At 38.6% G+C, this 20562-nt stretch overlaps 1 protein-coding gene and 1 long non-coding RNA gene across 3 annotated transcripts in view; one reads left to right on the forward strand and one right to left on the reverse strand.

Annotated features, from left to right (window-relative positions):
- Nucleotides 1–20562, forward strand: part of STARD13 (StAR related lipid transfer domain containing 13) — a 492634-nt gene that overhangs the window by 57999 nt on the left and 414073 nt on the right. The gene's annotated exons all lie outside the window — the stretch shown is intronic.
- LOC139186196 (uncharacterized) overlaps nucleotides 9036–20562 on the reverse strand; it is a 36086-nt gene continuing 24559 nt past the window's right edge. For both annotated transcript variants that reach the window (XR_011569732.1, XR_011569733.1), the window contains 2 exons: nucleotides 9216–9436; nucleotides 9036–9130 (listed from right to left, as the gene is read on the reverse strand). This is a non-coding gene — a long non-coding RNA (uncharacterized lncRNA). The remainder of the gene's footprint in view (nucleotides 9131–9215; nucleotides 9437–20562) is intronic.

Raw genomic sequence — 20562 nt, forward strand, 5'->3', positions numbered from 1 at the left:
TAAAAACAAGCACAAGAGGATCAAAGATGGGGCTGTTTCTCAAGTGAAGTTGAAAGAAAAACAACTGGATGATGTTTTTCTGAAGTTTCCACGTTTTGAAACTCCCTCCTTGCAGATATCACTGCCAGAAACTTTCTTACATCATGACAGTTTGTGAATATTTCCTTAACTTGTTATAAAGGAAAGAAAGCTCTTGAGATCCAGATTTCTTATGATCATGAATCACTCAGGAAACATTAAGGAGGGTTACTGCTTTCTTGGCATGGATTTACAAGTTAGTGAACCAAAGATGAAAAAGACCCATCCCCTGATGGCACCTCCAAAATTTCTATTTAGAATTTTAAGAAATAAATTTTGGAGCTAAGAAATTTGTTATGAAGCTATATTTGCAATTCTGGTGAAGTTTTTTTTTTTTTTTTTACTTAGATTATATGTTTTAGGTCAATTAAAAAACTGGCAAAGTTTTTTTGAAGATGTCTTTACTCATTCTTTACATAAGACTGAGAAAACATCAGTTATTTTTATATCAAAAAAAGGAGAAGTTACTGATGGAAATTATGAAAAAGTTATGACTTCTTCTCTCACATTATATGATAGCAGCATTATTTCTACACTTGAGGACCTTGGTTTTAACCAGGGGTGATAAATACATAAGCAAATCATTATATAAGACAGTTTTAGTGGGATAGATGAATGAACAAAAAGACATTAACAAAAAGACACTAAAATCATTTGAGTTTGACTAGGAGCCTAAGGGCACAGCTATAATATTTTCCTTCAGAGACATTTGTGGATAGAGCTTGATATAAAATTTGGACCTCTTCCCTTTATCCTTTTGTTTCTATCCTAAAATCAAAAGTTCCTAAGGAAATTTGACATGCATCAAACCATGTTTTTCTATGTGATAGTTCTAGGGAGGACTAAGTTCAAAGGAAGCTGTGTGAGTGGGTTATAGGTACAAAATCTCTGGCAGTAGAAGAAAGAGCTTAGCAGGAAGAAATTGAGACTCCTCACTTCCTCACTGAAGACCCTGGGCTCCCCTCTGCCTGCCTGCTCTCCCTCTCCAAGAAGTGGGAGATAGCTGTGGGTTTCCAACTGGGCAGAACTTTAATAAAATAACTGATGTTTTCAGAGAACAACAACAACAACAACAACAACAAAAAAAACATTAATGCCAACCCAGGGAGAAAAGATCAGGGGCTCCTTGATGGCCATGTGAGGAGTGCCCTAGAGGCTGGGTTTCAGTGGTAAAGATGACATGACCAATAGGCACATTATTGAGGAAAAATTGCAGAATAAACAGCAGTATTCACTCATTTATTTTTCTGTCAGTAAGACATGTCACAGTTTAAATCTACCAACTAAGAGCCATTAACATTAATCCAATTTCAGATTAGAGTTTGAGCTTCTTGAAGGCAAGGATCAAATCTTATTTATCTACATTTCACCAGTGCCTACTGTTCCACCCACCACATAGTGGAATAAAGATAGTGTGACTAAATGGGAAGAGTCTTGATAATTCTCTTAATCAATATATAGAAACACAGGAGCATAGCGATGGTCAGTAATGACATATATGCCATTTATATCACTGTGTGAGTTAATGACATAAACCATGATGAAGAGACCAACAGTTAGCCTTTAAAACAAGATGATTGAAACAAATATAACTTTTCAATTTCTATGATAAATATATGCTGTTTCCATGTTCAGGCAACCCCTAATAATGACAGTAGCCATCAACTTAGTAAATCACAGCTTAGAACACACTATCAATTCACGTATTATATGATTTGCTGATGGTCCCTGCAGTCAATTTGGTAGTATTTGGAAGAGCATCTGATTTCAAACTCAGGTTACAAATCCCAGAGAGAAATGAATAAAGAATTGGCTGTTCTAACACTTAAGTTTCAATATAATTTGTAGAAAGCCAGTTAGAAGCTGTGTTTGTTGGTTTTAATAGAGCTGTCTTGCAAAAATTCGTAGAGTATTTTAGGGTGTGATTAAATCACTGGGATTTAAATCTGGCCACTCCGTAATTGCTAAAATCTGTGTCATGTTGACACAAAAAAACTTTTCCAAATTACTGCTCTATTATTTTGCAATAAGCTTTAATTGGTATTTAGCTCCCCTGAGTGAATCTGTTCTTAAGGACAAACATTAAGTCATTTGTTTAGAGTTCATCTATATATGCACATCTCATTTATGTTTATTGAAGATTTTATTATATATATATATCAGTTAAGTTCAGTTGCTCAGTCGTGTCTGACTCTTTGCAACCCATGAATCATAGCACGCCAGGCCTCCCTGTGCATCACCATATATATACACATATATTTATACATATATATGTTAATATAAAAAGGAGATGGTGGCAAGATGTTCTTACTCAATGTCAGAGTTTTTAAGTAATTCTAAAATAATATGAAGGTTCCTCAAAAAATTAAACATAGAATCACCATATAATCTAGCAACTTCATTTCTGGGTATACACTCAAAAAAACTGAAAGCATGTACTTTGACACACATTTGTACACCCAAATTCCTAGCAACATCACACACAACAGCAAAAATGTAGAAGCAACCCAAGTTACCACCAACAGATGAATGGATAAACAAAACAAAGACTATATGTACATGTGATGAAATATTGTTCATCTTTACTAAGGAAGGAAATTTAGTTACCTTTTACAACATGGATTGCAGACATTATGTTAAGTGAACTAAGTCAGTCATATATAGAAAAACACTATATGATTCCACTCATATGGGACTCATAGAGCAGTCAAATTCATAGAGACAGAGAGTAGAATGGTGGCTGCCAGGGGCTGGGGGAGTTAGTGTTTAATGGGTATGGAATTTCAGTTTGGGAAGTTAAGTTTTGGAGGTGGATGGTGGTGACGGTTGCACAACAATATTAATGTATTTAGTGCCACTAAACTAGACACTTAAAATGGTTAAAATATTAAATTTTATTTATGCTGCTGCAGCTAAGTCACTTCAGTTGTGTCCGACTCTGTGTGACCCCATAGACGGCAGCCCACCAGGCTCCCCCATCCCTGGGATTCTCTAAGCAAGAACACTGGAGTGGGTTGCCATTTCCTTCTCCAGTGCATGAAAGTGAAAAGTGAAAGGGAAGTTGCTCAGTCGTGTCTGACTCCTCATGACCCCATGGACTGCAGCCCACCAGACTCCTCCGCCCATGGGATTTTCCAGGCAAGAGTACTGGAGTGGGGTACCATCGCCTTCTCCAAAATTTTATTTATATTTTACCACAATTTAAAAATTAAATAATTAAAAAATAATCCTAATATTCTAGCAAGGTCTGCTGGAAAACTGAATTTTACTATTTAAGCAAATTATACTCTAGAGGTTATTTTACCTTTTGTGGGATCTCACGATGTAACCAGAAATGAGATAATTATCTCATTTAATTATCTGTAGCCTGCCAGGCTCCTCCAGCCATGGGCTTTTTCAGGCAAGAATACTGGAGTGGGTTACCATTTCCTTCTCCAGGGGATCTTCCCAACCCAGGGATCGAACCCGGGTCTCCCACATTGCCTCCCACATTGCATGCTGACTCTTCACCATGTGATTCTCCAGGGAATCTCTGAATTTTATTTTCAGTTTAGTTCAGTCGCTCAGTCATATCCGTCTCTTTGCGACCACATGAACTGCAGCATACCAGGCCTCCCTGTCCATCGCCAACTCCCAGAGTTTATTCAAACTCATGTATATTGAGTTGGTGATGCCACCCAACCATCTCATCCTCTGTTGTCCCCTTCTTCTCCTGCCCTCAATCTTTCCCAGCATCAAGGTCTTTTCAAATGAGTCAGCTCTTCGTATCAGGTAGCCAAAGTATTGTAGTTGCAGCTTCAACATCAGAACTACCAGAGAACACCCAGGACTGATCTCCTTTAGGATGGACTGGTTAGATCTCCTTGCAGTCCAAGGGACTCTCAAGAGTCTTCTCCAATACCACACTTCAAAAGCATCAATTCTTTGCCACTGAGCTTTCTTTATAGTCTAACTCTCATATCTCCATATATGTAGTCTCCATACATGACTACTGGAAAAACCATAGCCATGACTAGAGGGACCTTTGTTGGCAAAGTAAAGTCTCTGCTTTTTAATATGCTGTCTAGGTTGGTCATAACTTTCCTTCCAAGTTGTTTTTTAATTTCATGGCTGCAATCACCATATGCAGTGATTTTGGATTTTATTTATATTTTACCAAAATTTTAAAAATAAATGATTTAAAAAGTAACCCTAATATTTTAGTAAGGTCTGCTGGAAAACAAACTAAATTTTACTGTTTAAGCAAATTATACCCTAGAGGTTATTTTACCTTTTGTGGGATCTTGTGATGTAACCAGAAATGGGATAATTAATTACGGTGGAAAGAGCCTTGGCAGAGTCAGTACTTCAAACAAGACTTCTCGTAGAACTTGGTAGGTAGGTCTTGTCGAACCTAAAACCCGTGCAAGGCTCAGAACATAGTGGGTATCTTCAAAGTTGGATAGAAAGACATCACAGAAATTAGGGAAGCAGCTGCTACCTGAAGAGCCCAGGCAATTACCACCTTCAGGGATTCTGTCAGTCCTGGATAAAGGAGAAAGGAACTGATCCCATCTCTAGAGAGATGAGATGTGCTGGGCAAATGTATCTGACACAGGAATTCAATCCAGAGACTGAGACACACAGTGGGGGTTGGGAGGCAGTTTAAGAGAGGGTAGTCTTGGAATAAGAAGACTGGTATTAGTATTTGGAGCTCAAGTTCAGAGAATGTAGTAACTTATGCTGTGGCCCCTTGGAATTGAACTTGGCTTCTTAAATCCTTTCCTGACTTAAGCAAGACTGGCATGGGGCTGAATTTTCAGTTGGAAGTCATGTGGGTCTAATTATTCCAGAGGAGAGAGTTCAGAGGTTGTGGGTACAGTGAAAGTGAAAGGGAAGTCGCTCAGTCGTGTCCGACTCTGCGACTGCACAGACTGTAGCCTGCCAGGCTCCTCCATCCATGGGATTTTCCAGGCAAGAAGACCAGAGTGGGTTACCATTTCCTTCTCCAGGGGATCTTCCCAACCCAGGGATGGAACCAGGGTCTCCCACGCTGTAGGCAGGCTCTTTACTGTCTAAGCCAACAGGTAAGCCCTGAGTGCAGAGGAAGTGGAAAAGCTGAGGTTAGGTCTTGAGAGTTTAAGAAAAGTTAACATCCTCCACTCCACAATTTGGTGAACGTCCTTGTCATGGTTTACACACACACAAACAGATCCTCAGCCCTGGAATGTTGACCCCTTGTGCTGCCAAGCATCTCAGGAATCTTCCCATTCCTCTATCAGCTGCCCGGCACCATTCCGTAGTCCCACTGGCTCTCCTGATAATGTTCTGAGCCCAACCATTCCCAATCTAGTTCTCTTTCCAATAGACTCCAGCCCATATACAGGGCAGAACTTTTTGAAAGGGTTCAGAGTTAGGGCTGTATTAGTTCCACTTGGTAGAAAGTAATCAATAAACATCTGTTGAATTTTGTCAAAAATTTTCTCAACAAACAAAACTTTTTCAATGCATTCGATTTTTTCAAGTTCTCAGCGTACCCTGGTGCCAAAAAGGTGGCCTGGGATGGAATCAGGAGCTAGCTATTAACAAGCCCTATGATCTTAAAGTATTTCTTTTTTGCTCCCCTTATAAAATGATTCTTTTAAGTCCTCAAAAGACATTCTTGTTCCAAAGCGTTAGATTATCAGGGCTCACAATTGCACCTCTGATGCCTGGGGTCTCCCATTTCCTGTAAATAGTTAATCCCTGGCAAGGGCATGAAGCCTTAGGGTTCTATCCCATCATCAGTCTACTAAGCCACACTATATTTCTTTCTAATCATCTTATGACTCCTTCCTGATCTCAGATCTGAAATAAACCTTTCAGATTTGGGGATAAATTATGGCAAAAAAAAAAAATTGAATTAAACATATAGGATATAAAACAATGGCTTGAAAACTGGTACAAATTTTAATAATTATTTTCATATTTTGAATACGAAAGATGATTTGATTTATATGCTTGAATAACTAAAAAAAGAATCTTTTAAAGCTGAATTTTAAAAATCTGTTCACTAGTCTCAAACCATTTGGCTTCATTGCTTTTTAACTAAAATAAAGTGAACTAATTCTGATTAAATTTGGGTGAGGAAAAAATCTTCAGTATAGGTAACAAATTATATGCCAGATATTGGCTTCCTATGATTCCAAACTACGTTGCTAAAAAGCAGGCTTCTGGCAGATCTTTAATTATCAGTGTTAGTAATATGGACATCCAAGCCTAATGCATAATATGAATATAAAATACATGATTAATATAAAATGCACGCTTAAAGAATTTTAATTAATGAATGAACATCACTATTGCATTAGCTTTCTTAAGTAGGTCAGAGCTTAAAGCTGTCCAAATAATAGATTTTTATGTTTCTCTTCTTTCTCCATCTATCTCAGGGCAAGAAATTAATTTTTTCCTGTTCCAAAGTCATCACTGGATTAATGACTGTCATATGAAGCCTGGCTACAGGGAGCTCCTCAAATACACAGCCATGTGTAGCCCCTGAAAAATGAACAGAATCATTTTTCTCAAAGAATATGATTATAGTGGGATATCAAATAGATTTTTTTTTTCTGAGAAAGAATTGTTAAATTTGTCCTGATGACAGTGGTGAAATGAGACTCAGAAATATTAATGCCTTTCCCTTCCATCATGCCTAGCTTATGTGTCATAGATATTGTTTCAATTTATAAAACCATTCTGAGCACACTGTGTAAAACCTTACTGAGCACTACATGTGGAAAAACACAAGACTCCTGCCCTGCAAGAACTTACATTCTAATAGAGGTCATACAATCTCATCCACTGATACATGCATATAACACAGGCAAATAAGCATTTTTTAATGGAAAATTAGTTCTCAAACTGGCATTTCTTTCCTTTTCTATAAATAAAGTTCCAACAGTAAGAATTTTCTTTAGTAGTCTACAATATCACTTCAGGTACTATTAGCTGGACCTTACACCCAGAAGTTAGAGTGGATGGATGCAGTGAATGACAGGTAGAGTTCTCTGAGATGCGGATTCTGACTAATTTATCTGCCCTTGCCTTGCAGGGGCAGAAGAACCTCTTGAGCTCTATGGCAACTGAGACCAGAGCAGGCAGAAAGCTCTTGGAGGAGGATGCTATTGACAGGAATCAGGCATGTCTTAAAAATGAAATGAACACAAAAGTATTAAGGGACTATTTTCCATAATATTGCTCTGTTATACAAGTGCCCGGAGAAGGCAATGGTACCCCACTCCAGTACTCTTGCCTGGAAAATCCCATGGACGGAGGAGCCTGGAAGGCTGCAGTCCACGGGGTTGCTGAGGGTTGGACACAACTGAGGGACTTCACTTTCACTTTTCACTTTCATGCACTGGAGAAGGAAATGGCAACCTACTCCAGTGTTCTTGCCTGGAGAATCCCAGGGACGGGGAAGCCTGGTGGGCTGCCATTTATGGGGTTGCACAGAGTTGGACACAACTGAAATGACTTAGTAGTAGTAGTAGTATACAAGTGCCAAGGACCTTTTTTAAAAAATTGTAGTCTGGAAAAAAAATAGTAGGTCCTCAAAGCATCTTTGGGACTAGATATGTTTAATGCCCCTTTCAAAATGCTTTGAGGACATAAAATTATTTTTTTCCAAACTGCATAGTGATACTGGGGTATGAATGGTTGGTCAGAAAATTAAACAAGGTACCAGATCTAGTTCAGAAATTAGCAGGGAAAGAGAATCATCTGAAAGCTCGTTTTTATTTAAGATGTTATGGGTGTCTGTCTCTTGCACTGAACTGCCTCATGAATCCTGGTTCACCAGTACCTGACTTACTGTAGGTGCTCCATAGATTGCTGGGTGAAGAAGTAAGCCTGTTGAGTTAAGTGAAGAGGTAAATAAGTGAGTGAGAAAGTGGGTGAGTGAAGAATAAACGAATGAATGAATGAATGTTTACCAGGAAGTACATTAGAAGGCAACGATCCTTGAACCTCAAACTGAAGATGAGTAAATGCTTCTTAAATCCTGTCTGACATAACATTTGGAACATGCCCCTTACTTCTAGCCAAGGGCCTTCTCAAATTCCTCATTTCAATTACGACAATCGTACTGAAGAGAAGCAGTCACCTTCTTTATTTTTAAGCAATTCTCTTTCAATCAACGTTTAATTATCCTAAAGGAGGAAACCAGTGGTGCAGATAATCCCCCAATCTCTTGTTGGAATGCATTATATGATGGCTTTTTACAGTAGTTTGCCTTCCTAATTATGTTTTGATTAGGTTTCTATTACAGTTATGGAGAATTCTCTTAGCAGAGAGGACAGCAGGTCAGGCAGCCCCAAGAACACACTGATCATTGCACTAAGGTTGGCTGGAACTGATTCACACTTTAATTTAGACCTTTCTTTTTTAATTGCATAGTGCTTAGCACTTTGAGACACACAAAGTCACAGAAGATTTTTAGGGCTAATTTATTCGGCAGCCACCACTGAAAATCTATTAGAAAGTAGGTTCTTTTCTAGGGGTTGTCAAAGCAAAGAGGAATAAGATACAATCTAATAAGTAATGATATATAAGCTTGGAATTTCAGGAACTCACTGCCTAGCCAGCAAGATATAGGCAACACAAGGCAGTGTGTGCTAAATGACAAATGGGCCCTGGGAGCTAGAAGAGTAGGAGAGGTCACCTGAGGTGAGAACATAAGGAAAACACTAGAGGAAGGTTACTTGATCCAGGTCTTAAAGAAGAGACATTTGAATGAGTGGAGGAGATTCAGGATTCTCTACAGCAGTGTTGTTCAATGGAAAGACATTAGCCACATGTGCAAATTTAAATATTCCAGGAGTCAATTTAAAAGGAAAAAAAAAACAAATGGGCAATGTTGATTTTAATAATGCATTACATTTAACCCAACATGTTCAAAGTATTTTAACATGCAATCAATATAAATTAGGTATTTTACTCACATTGTTTTAGACTAAGTCTTCAAAATCCAGTGTGTACATTTGCTGCATATCTCAGTTCAGACTGGGTTTCCCTGATGGCTCAGTGGTAAAGAATCTGCCTGCAATGCAGAAGATGCAAGTTCAGTCCCTAGGTCAGGAAGATCCCCTGAAGAAGTAAATGGTAAACCACTCTAGTATTCTTGCCTGGAAAATTCCATGGACAGAGGAGCCTGGGGGTCTTTAGTACATACGGTCGCAAACAGTCGGACATGACTGAGCACACACACGCGAAAGTGATCACTTCAGACTAGCACACTGCAAATGCTTGACAGCCATATGTAGTTAAAGGTTTCCATACTGGGAAGCACAGCTTTAGAATCTTGCTTCTCAAGCTATGATTTGAGGATCAGTCTCACTGGCAGCATCTGAAAAAACATGAGACAGGCAAGATTTCACGTTCCACCCTAGACCTACTGAATCAAAATCTTCATTTTAGCCAGATATGGAGGTAATACTAAAGGTTCACATTAAAATTTGAGAAGCACTAGTCTAGGCAGGTCAGGAAGCAACAGTTAGAACTGGACATGGAACAACAGACTGGTTCCAAATAGGAAAAGGACTATGTCAAGGCTGTATATTGTCATCCTGCTTATTTAGCTTATATGCAGAGTACATCATGAGAAACGCTGGACTGGAAGAAACACAAGCTGGAATCAAGATTGCCGGGAGAAATATCAATAACCTCAGATATGCAGATGACACCACCCTTATGGCAGAAAGTCAAGAGGAACTAAAAAGCCTCTTGATGAAAGTGAAAGTGGAGAGTGAAAAAGTTGGCTTAAAGCTTAACATTCAGAAAACGAAGATCATGGCATCTGGTCCCATCACTTCATGGGAAATAGATGGGGAAACAGTGTCAGACTTTATTTTTTTGGGCTCCAAAATCACTGCAGATGGTGACTGCAGCCATGAAATTAAAAGATGCTTACTCCTGGAAGGAAAGTTATTACCAACCTAGATAGCATATTGAAAAGCAGAGACATTACTTTGCTGACAAAGGTCCATCTAGTCAAGGCTATGGTTTTTCCTGTGGTCATGGATGGATGTGAGAGTTGGACTGTGAAGGAGGCTGAGCGCCGAAGAATTGATGCTTTTGAACTGTGGTGTTGGAGAAGACTCTTGAGAGTCCCTTGGACTGCAAGGAGATCCAACCAGTCCATTCTAAAGATCAGCCCTGGGATTTCTTTGGAAGGACTGATGCTAAAGCTGAAACTCCAGTACTTTGGCCACCTCATGCGAAGAGTTGACTCATTGGAAAAGACTCTGATGCTGGGAGGGATTGGGGGCAGAAGGAGAAGGGGACGACAGAGGATGAGATGGCTGGATGGCATCACTGACTCGCTGGACGTGAGTCTGGGTTAACTCCGGGAGTTGGTGATGGACAGGGAGGCCTGGCGTGCTGTGATTCATGGGGTTGCAAAGAGTCAGACACGACTGAGCGACTGAACTGAACTGACCTGAGTCTAGGCAGGTGTAGTGTAGAGGAAAGATCTGAATGATATCTGGGAGTTAGGAGCACTAAAGAAATGTTTAAGAACCAGCAATGACTATAATGAGTGAGAAGCAGAAGAATTCAAGGGTATGTAGGTAGTTGTTTATAAGGAATCAGATAAAACCATTTTAATCTGAGTGTTTTATAATCTTCAGAATGAAAATAATCCAGCCCATTTTGCAGGGCTGACGTTAGGATTAGAGACAAGATGATAAAGCAATTCACATGATGGCCTGGCTTCTGGACATGGCAGTTTTATATAACTCCATTACTGCTGATCAAGAGTCAGATGAAGACTCTAGTGCTGCAAGATTTTAACTACAAGGAACGTGTTTAATATTATATGAAAATTAATCAAATAGGGAGAAGTGGAGAGCATCACTGCTGTCACAAGCACAAATTCTGAGTGATTGACAGAAGTCTCAAGTGAGAACTAATGTCAGAGCAAGTTCACCCAAGATAGGATGGGAGAGGGGAAATTCCCTCAGAGGTCAATGCACATGCTAGAATTCATACATTATGATCATAAGTACACTGTGGCCATCCCTCACCAAAATACGTTGCACAACTTTGGATGTCTGATTTACCAACTAATTAACAAGACTACAAGGACCAGATAACTGGTCTGTGTGCTCATCTAACATCTGGCTCTTCCACTAAATGGCATGTTGGTCAAGATGCCTTATTCTGACTATCAAGAGAGCAGCAGGCCTGGGAACATTATTCAGCTGTAAGTAATGCAATACTAAGGAAACCTACTAATATTTTTGCCAGAAGTTTAGCCATCCTTCCTTTATTCTAAGGACTATGTATCAAAAATATCAGCTATTACAAAAAGAAAGGGAATTGATTCTGTGGGAATAGAAAGGTTCTGGTTTGGGAGTCACAGTTGTAGTTGTAGCTGTCCTAGTTCTGTAGGAGTTCTAGTTGTAGCTCTGCCATATTGTTTTCTTAACTCAGAATTTTAACCTCTTGTGGCCTCACTTCTGACCTATTAAAATAAGGTTTAATATATTAATCTCTTCCCTTTCTTATCTTTAAAAAATAGAGTATTTATTGACTGAATAACAAAAGTGCTTTTCTTAAATATACGTTCTTAAATTTCTTTAGTCATTTCCAGTTGTATTTTTGTTTTTTTTTTCAAGTTTTTACTTTTTATTGTGGTAAAAACATACAACATAAAATTTACCATGTTAACCATTTTTAGGTGTACAGTTTGCAGCATTAAATAGATTCACATTATTGTGCAGCCATCACCACCACTCATTTCTAAACATTTTTTATATTCCCAAACTGAAACCGTACTCATTTAACACTGGCTCCTTCACTCCATTTCTCCAATCACCATTCTATCTTCTGTCTCTATGAATCTGGTCACCCAAGTACCTCATATAATTGGAATCCTACAGTATTAGTCCTTTTGAGTCAGGCTTATTTCATTTAATATAATGTCTTCAGGGTTCATCCACTGTGCAGTGTATACCAGACTCTCATTCATTTTAAGGTGAAATAATCTTCCATCCTATGTATGTGCCACATTTTATTAATCCACATTTGGGTGCAGTGGCATATGGTTTGAAGATATAAGTTGCTGAAATTCACTCTAGTGGGGCTGTAACAGGGAAATAGATGCATTGGTGTATTTTCTTGAACGTCAAGGGTTAATGATGCCTTTTCCTAAACATCAGGAAAGAGCACAAGGAGCATACAAGGTTATTATTTATCATGGTTAGGGGTTGACTGATGCTGAAGTATAAAAACAGAGAAAAGCCTGTCTGTCAAAATGTAAAGGAAGTACAGACTCAACTATTAGAGCCATCAAAAGTCTGAGATAAAGCTGTGCAAAGACTAAGAAGCCACTTCAGCACCCAGTGCTGAAAGAAAAGTGGGAAATAAGGCACATTTTGGTCCTAAATGGGAATGTCAGCTGGAGATTCTTCGGTAGGACAATCTTTCCATTGATAATTCCTTCACATAATGTCAACTCTTAATGCATGAGTTAGTCAGGGTTCAAAGGTTCACACCAATAATAATGTTTGTTTTCATGTGCCCATTTGGATTATAATAGATATGCGACTATCACTAGGTTTATGATTATTAAAGTTGACTAACAGTGATAGTTTTTGTAAAGTAAATTCTGTTGACTTCAAGTAGCAAAAGAAAACACAAAGCAACTGAAACAATCTTTCTGGTGTCAGTAGGTCTATGAAATTAATGAAATTTGAACGGCATCTCAAAACAGAGTTCACAGAAAACTTTCAGGGCAAAAAGGAGTGGATTAGAGGAGGTGATGCTGAAAAAAGTCTCTGCTCATCCCCACTATACTGACCTTTCCAGGAAAAGTTTGAATTGGTGGAGGCTGAAACTAGGTTAGAGATATGAGAAACGTGATACCAGTTCTTGTTTTACATCAATTAGAAATAGATGTAGGTTAACAAGTTTCTCTTTGAAAATGAAATTCTTTCTCATAGCTTAGTTAGAAACTTCCTTGAGAAAGAAGTTAGGTTGGGGGCCCATCTCAGGGCACTCTGGACATTGGCATCCATATGCTGTGTGGAACCAGAGAGGTCAGGGCTCTCTGAGGTTATGTAAGGACAGTTAGCATATTCTTAATTCAACCTTCTTTTACTGGGCAAAGAACAGAGGTCAAAACATGGAGAAGAAAAGGCTTTTTTTAACCGATATTTGAGAATTCATAAATGTTCATTCATAAATTCATAATTCATTCATTCATAAATGTTCACATCTCCATAGTCAACTCTCTAAGGCAATATAGAACAAATAAAATATGAGAATAAGGGTCAAAAACACTTCCAAGTTTGCTTTCCACCTTGCTATTTAATAGCTGTGTAACCTTGAACAATCAGCTTAACCTTTCTCAGTCTCAGTTTTCTCATCTTTAATTGCTTGTATGAGAACTGACTGTGGTGTTTCATGATAATGAATGCCTCTGCCTAGTAGATACTCAATAAATGTCAGTAATCTTTCCTTGTTAAGTTTCAGTTTGGTTCAGTCGCTCAGTCGTGTCTGACTCTTTGCGACCCCATGAACCAGAGCATACCAGGCCTCCCTGTCCATCACCAACTCCCGGAGTTTACCCAAACTCATGTCCATTGAGTCAGTGATGCCATCCAACCATCTCATCCTCTGTCGTCCCCTTCTCCTCCTGCCTTCAATCTTTTCCAACATCACGGTCTTTTCAAATGAGTCAGCTCTTCACATCAAGTGGCCAAAATTGGGAGTTTCAGCCTTAACAACAGTCCTTTCAATGAACACCCAGGACTGATTTCCTTTAAGATGGACTGGTTGGATCTCCTTGCAGTCCAAGGGACTCTCAAGAGTCTTCTCCAACACCACAGTTCAAAAGCATCAATCCTTTGGCACTCAACTTTCTTTATAGTCCAACTCTCACATCCATACATGACTACTGGAAAAATCATAGCCTTGACTAGATGGACCTTTGTTAGCAAAGTAATGTCTCTGCTTTTTAATATGCTGCCTAGGTTGGTCATAACTTTCCTTCCAGGAGTAAGTGTCTTTTAATTTCATGGCTGCAATCACCATCTGCAGTGATCTTGGAGCCCAAAAATATAAAGTCAGCCACTGTTTCCCCATCTATTTGCCATGAAGTTTTTGGACCAGATGCCGTGATCTTCGTTTTCTGAATGTTGAGCTTTAAGCCGACTTTTTCACTCTCCTCTTTCACTTTCATCAAGAGGCTCTTTAGTTCCTCTTCACTTTCTGCCATAAGGGTGGTGTCTGCATATCTGAGGTTATTGATATTTCTCCTGGCAATCTTGATTCCAGCTTGTGCTTCTTCCAGCCCAGCATTTCTCATGATGTATTCTGCATATAAGTTAAATAAGGAGGGTGATAATAAACAGGGTGATAATAAACAGCCTTGACGTACTCCTTTTCCTATTTGGAACCAGTCTGTTCTTCCATGTCCAGTTATAACTGTTGCTTCCTGACCTGTATACAGGTTTCTCAAGAGGCAGGTCAGGTGGTCTTGTATTCCCACCTCTTTCAGAATTTTCCAGTTTGTTGTGATCCACACAAAGGCTTTGCCATAGTCAATAAAGCAGAAGTAGATGTTTTTCTGGAACTCTTGCTTTTTCGATGATCCAGCAGATGTTGGCAATTTGATCTCTGGTTCCTCTGCCTTTTCTAAAACCAGCTTGAACATCTGGAAGTCTATCATTCATGTATTGCTGAAGTCTGGCTTGGAGAATTTTGAGCTTTACTTTACTAGCGTGTGAGATGAGTGCAATTGTGCAGTAGTTTGAGCATTCTTTGGCATTGCCTTTCTTTGGGACTGGAAAGAAAACAGCCCTTTTCCAGTCCTGTGGCCACTGCTGAGTTTTCCAAATTTGCTGGCATACTGCATGCAGCACTTTCACAGTATCATCTTCCAGCATTTGAAATAGCTCAACTGGAATTCTATCACCTCCACTAGCTTTGTTCATAGTGATGCTTTTTAAGGCCCATTTGACTTCACATTCCAGGATGTCTGGCTCTAGGTGAGTGATCACACCGTGACTATCTTGGTCGTGAAGATCTTTTTTGTACAGTTCTTCTGTGTATTCTTGCCACTTCTTCTTAATATTTTCTTCTTCTGTTAGGTCCACACCATTTCTGTCCTTTATCGAGCCCATCTTTGCATGAAATGATCCCTTGGTATTTCTAATTTTCTTGAAGAGATCTCTAGTCTTTCCCATTCTGTTGTTTTCCTCTATTTCTTTGCATTGATCACTGAGGAAGGCTTTCTTATCTCTCCTTGCTATTCTTTGGAATTCTGAATTCAAATGGGTAAATCTTTCCTTTTCTCCTTTTCTTTTTGCTTCTCTTTTCACAGCTATTTGTAAGGCCTCCTCAGACAGCCCTTTTGCTTTTTTTGCATTTCTTTTTCTTGGGGATGTTCTTGAACCCTGTTTCCTGTACAATGTCATGAACCTCTGTCCATAGTTCCTCAGGCACTCTGTCTATCATATCTAGTCCCTTAAATCTATTTGTCACTTCCACATAATCATATAAGGATTTGATAGGTATGATATAATAGGTATAATCATAAGGGATTTGATTCAGGTCATACCTGAATGGTCTAGTGGTTTTCCCCACTTTCTTCAATTTAAGTCTGAATTTGGCAATTATGATCCCAGCCACAGTCAGCTCCCGGTGTTGTTTTTGCTGACTGTACAGAGCTTCTCCATCTTTGGCTGCAAAGAATATAATCAATCTGATTTCAGTGTTGACCATCTGGTGATGTCCATGTGTAGAGTCTTCTCTTGTGTTGTTGGAAGAGAGTGTTTGCTATGACCAGTGTGTTCTCTTGGCAAAACTCTATTAGCCTTTGCCCTGCTTCATTCTGTACTCCAAGGCCAAATTTGCCTGTTACTCCAGGTATTTCTTGACTTCCTACTTTTGCATTCCAGTCCCCTATAATGAACAGGACATCTTTTTTGGGTGTTAGTTCTAAAAGGTCTTGTAGGTCTTCATGGAACCGTTCAACTTCAGCTTCTTCAGTGTTACTGGCTGAGGCATAGGTTTGGATTACCATGATATTGAATGGTTTGCCTTGGAAACGAACAGAGATCATTCTGTCGTTTTTGAGATTGCATCCAAGTACTGCATTTCAGACTCTTGTTGACCATGATGGCTACTCCATTTTTTCTAAGGGATTCCTACCCACAGTAGTAGATAAACAACAGTCATCTGAGTTAAATTCACCCATTCCAGTCCATCTTAGTTCCCCGATTCCTAGAATGTTGACATTCACTCTTGCCATCTCCTGTTTGACCACTTCCAATTTGCCTTGATTCATGGACCTAACATTCCAGGTTCCTATGCAATATTGCTCTTTACAGCATCAGACCTTGCTTCTAACACCAGTCACATCCACAGCTGGGTGTTGTTTTTGCTTTGGCTCCATCCCTTCATTCTTTCTGGAGTTATTTCTCCAGTGATCTCCAGTAGCATATTGGGCACCTACTGACCTGGGGAATTCATCTTTCAGTTTCCTATCTTTTTGCCTTTTCATACTGTTCATGGGGTTCTCAAGGCAAGAATACTGAAGTGGTTTGCCATTCCTTCTCCAGTGGACCACATTCTGTCAGACCTCTCCACCATGACCCATCCGTCTTGGGTGGCCCCACACAGCATGGCTTAGTTTCATTGAGTTAGACAAGCTATGGTCTGTGTGATCAGACTGGCTAGCTGTCTATGATTGTGGTTTCAGTCTGTCTGCCCTCTGATGCCCTCTCTCAGTGCTACCATCTTATTTGGGTTTCTCTTACCTTGGACGTGCCGTATCTCTTCACGGCTGCTCCAGCAAAGCGCAGCCGCTGCTCCTTACCTTGGACGTGGGGTAGCTCCTCTTGGCCTCTCCTATTAAGGAGTACATATTTGTTCACTCATTCAGTCTTCCATTCTTCAATTACCTATTTATATGTATGTGCCTAGCACTGTTGTACTCAAGTGCAGTTATTCATCAAATCATTCATTTTCAATGTTATTATCTTTACCATGAAGTACTGTAACTTTAAAAATAATCAATTCCTTCTGAGTTAATTAATAATAAATTCCTCCTTCCATAAGTTAGTTACTTTGGTATTATAAATATTCATGGTTTGAAATTATGTACTATATATGTAAAATGGGATGAAAAATACATCAACTGAAATACCTTGACAACGCAATGGAAATAAAAGTCTTACTGAGACCTAACAAATTCAAAAGGATACTGTTGGTAAACTTTTATTTTTATGTAATCTGTTACAGGGTTACCGTATTACAATAACTAACTACCAAAACAGCTATAGAGTTGATCTTGGGTCCACTGGGAGTCCAATGATATCCTAAAAATACACTGATTAGAAAGTTTTTCAAATTTTTTTCAAATCCTACAGGATTATGGTGGGGAAAGCTTTGGGTGACTATCCTCAGAAAATTTTTTCTATAATCATTTTGGGATGGGAATTCTAATGAAGGAGTGATAAATACTGAAATAGTCTAACAAATAGCCTTCTGTTCTCAAAAGCTAAATTACAGGGAAAATGGGCATGAGGGAAAGCTAATTTAAAAATTGTCTAGAAAATTTTCTCACTTTTCTTTATGATGTATTTTAATATATCAAATTCTAACTTATTTAAACTTGTTTAGCAAGTTCAAAATTAAACAGGAGAACATTAATATGTCCTTAAGGCCACTGCAATTGTAATTTTTGAATGAATATTAAAGTTGAGCTTAAGAGTTGGGCTTAAGAAGTATTCAGTTATGATAGTTTCGATAATTTTTTGTATTCCCCTGGGAGTTGGACATTTTATATATGTGTGTGTGTGTGTGTGTGTGTGTGTGTTTTCTAAGTCTAAGGTCATGATAACAACAGTCTATCTTGCTTCTGGAGGTACAAAGTGGGGCCATACTGGCCTTGAATCAAACTGATTTCCTTCGATTATTACAACTCATCTACCTCCTTCACATTCTTTTATAAATGCGGAGTTCTCTTTTTTGGGGGGGTGGGGTTTACATGTGGTTTTTAAAATGCATTTTTAAATTAATAGGCTTTATTTTTAGTCCAATTTTAGGTTTCCAGAAAAACTGCGTGGAAAGGACAGAGTTCCCAAATACCTCATGTCTCCCTCTTTCCCTATCCCAACACTATTTTTCCTATCATCAACATCTTTCATTCATGTGGTACATTTATTGCAACTGATTAGTCACTGAACATATTAACTGAATATTAACTGAAATCCACCGTTTACATTAGGGTTCACTCTTTCTGTCGTACATTCTATGGATTTTGACAAAAATTTCATGATATATATCCACATTATAGTGTCATACAGAATAGTTTGACTGCTCTGAAAATCACCTGTGCTCCACCAATTCATGGCTCTATCTTTCCTCCAGAATTCCTTGCAACCACTTATCTTTTCATTTGTCTCCATTATTTTGTTTTTTCCAGGATGTCATATAGCTGGAAACATACAGTATGTAGCCTTCTCAAATTGCACTCTTTCCCTTTGGCACTACATACATAAGTTTCTTCATGTCTTTTTATGACTTGGTACCTCATTTCTTTTAAATGTTGTGTAATATTCCATTGTCTGGATGCACCACAGCTTATTTCATTCACCTTCTGAAGTATATCTTGGTTGCTTCCAAGTTTTGGCAATTATGAACAAAGCTGAAATAAACATTTGCATGCAGATTTCTGTGTGGACATAAGTTTTCCATCTGGGTAAATATTGAGGAGCACGACTGCAAGATTATATGGTAAGAGTATGTTTCATTTTGTCAGAAATTGTCAAACTATCTTCCAAAGCTTTACCATTTTGCATTCTCACCATTAATGGAAAAGAGTTCTTCTTTCTTCATATCCTCACCACTGTTTAGTACTGTCAATACTTTGAATTTTAGCCATTCTAACAGGTATGTAGTTGCATGTCATCGTTGGCTTAATTTGTGATCCCCTTGGAAGATAATGTTGGGTATCTTTTCATATATTTATGAAATTTTGTCAAGGTATATTTTCTTTGGTGTTCAAGTTCTTTGGACATTTTAAAATTGGGTTGTTTTCTTACTGTTGCATGCTAAGGTTCTCTACTTTAAATATCAGTCTTTCATCAGATATATATTTTTCAAGTTATTTTTAGCTGATCTTTTCATTCTCTTAACAGTGTCATTCACAGAGCACAAGTTTTGAATTTTTAACTTTTTCCTGGATTATGCTTTTAGTGTTATGTCTAAAAAGTCATCATACAAGTCAAGGTCATCTAGATTGTCTTATATGTTACCCTCTAAGAGTTTTATAGTTCTGTGTTTTAAATTTATGTCTATGATCCTTCTTGAGTCAATTATGCAAAAGCTGTAAAGTCTATTTCTAGATTTATATATTTTTTCCATGCAGATGTCCAATTGTTCCAGCACCATTTGTTGAGAAGACTATCATTTCTTCAGTGAATTGCTTGTGTTCCCTTGTCAAAGATCAGTTGATTAAATCTGTGTGGGTCTTTTCTGGGTTCTCTACTCTGGAGCTTATGTTATTATCAATAATTGTGATTATTTATATCCTTTTGCTTCATTGCATTATTGGTTATTAATAATTCCCTTCTTGTTTTATTCAGGTAAAATTTAGATACAGGAAAACACACAGACTCCTTCCCTTCTCATACCTGATGAGCCTCTTGATTTTTTAAGTACAACAATATTAAACAGCTGATATTTCATAATGTAGTATTTATGAGGGAAAAACCTTTTGAAAACTGAAAGCCCACCTTAAGTTCAGTTTAGTTCAGTTGCTCAATCATATCCGACTCTTTGCGACCCCATGACTGCAGCACACCAGGCCGCCCTGTCCATCGCCAACTCCCAGAGTTTACTCAAACTCATGCCCACTGAGTCGGTGATACCATCCAACCATCTCATCCTCTGTCGTCCCCTTCTCCTACTGCCTTCAATCTTTCCCAGCATCAGGGTCTTCTCAAATGAGTCAGTTCTTCGCATCAGGTGGCCAAAGTACTGGAGTTTCAGCTTTAGCATCAGTCCTTCCAATGAATATTCAGGACTGATTTCCTTTAGTATGGACTGGTTGGTTTTCCATGCAGTCCAAGGGACTCTCAAGAGTCTTCTCCAACACCACAGTTTAAAAGCATCAGTTCTTCAGTGCTCAGCTTTCTTTATAGTCCAACTCTCACATCCATACATGACTACTGGAAAAACCATAGCTTTGACTAGATGGATCTTTGTCGGCAAAATAATGTCTCTGCTTTTTACTATGCTGTCTAGGTTGGTCATAATCTTTCTTCTGAGGAGCAAGCGTCTCTTAATTTCATGGCTGCAATCACCATGCAGTGATTTTGGAGCCCTCCCAAAATAAAGTCTCTCACTGTTTCCCCTTCTATTCGCCATGGAGAGATGGGACTAGATGCCATGATCTTAGTTTTCTGAATGTTGAGTTTTAAGCCAACTTTTTCACTCTCCTCTTTCACTTTCATCAAG

This window comes from Bos indicus, chromosome 12, assembly GCF_029378745.1.
Source record: "Bos indicus isolate NIAB-ARS_2022 breed Sahiwal x Tharparkar chromosome 12, NIAB-ARS_B.indTharparkar_mat_pri_1.0, whole genome shotgun sequence".
Taxonomy (NCBI): Eukaryota; Metazoa; Chordata; class Mammalia; order Artiodactyla; family Bovidae; genus Bos; species Bos indicus.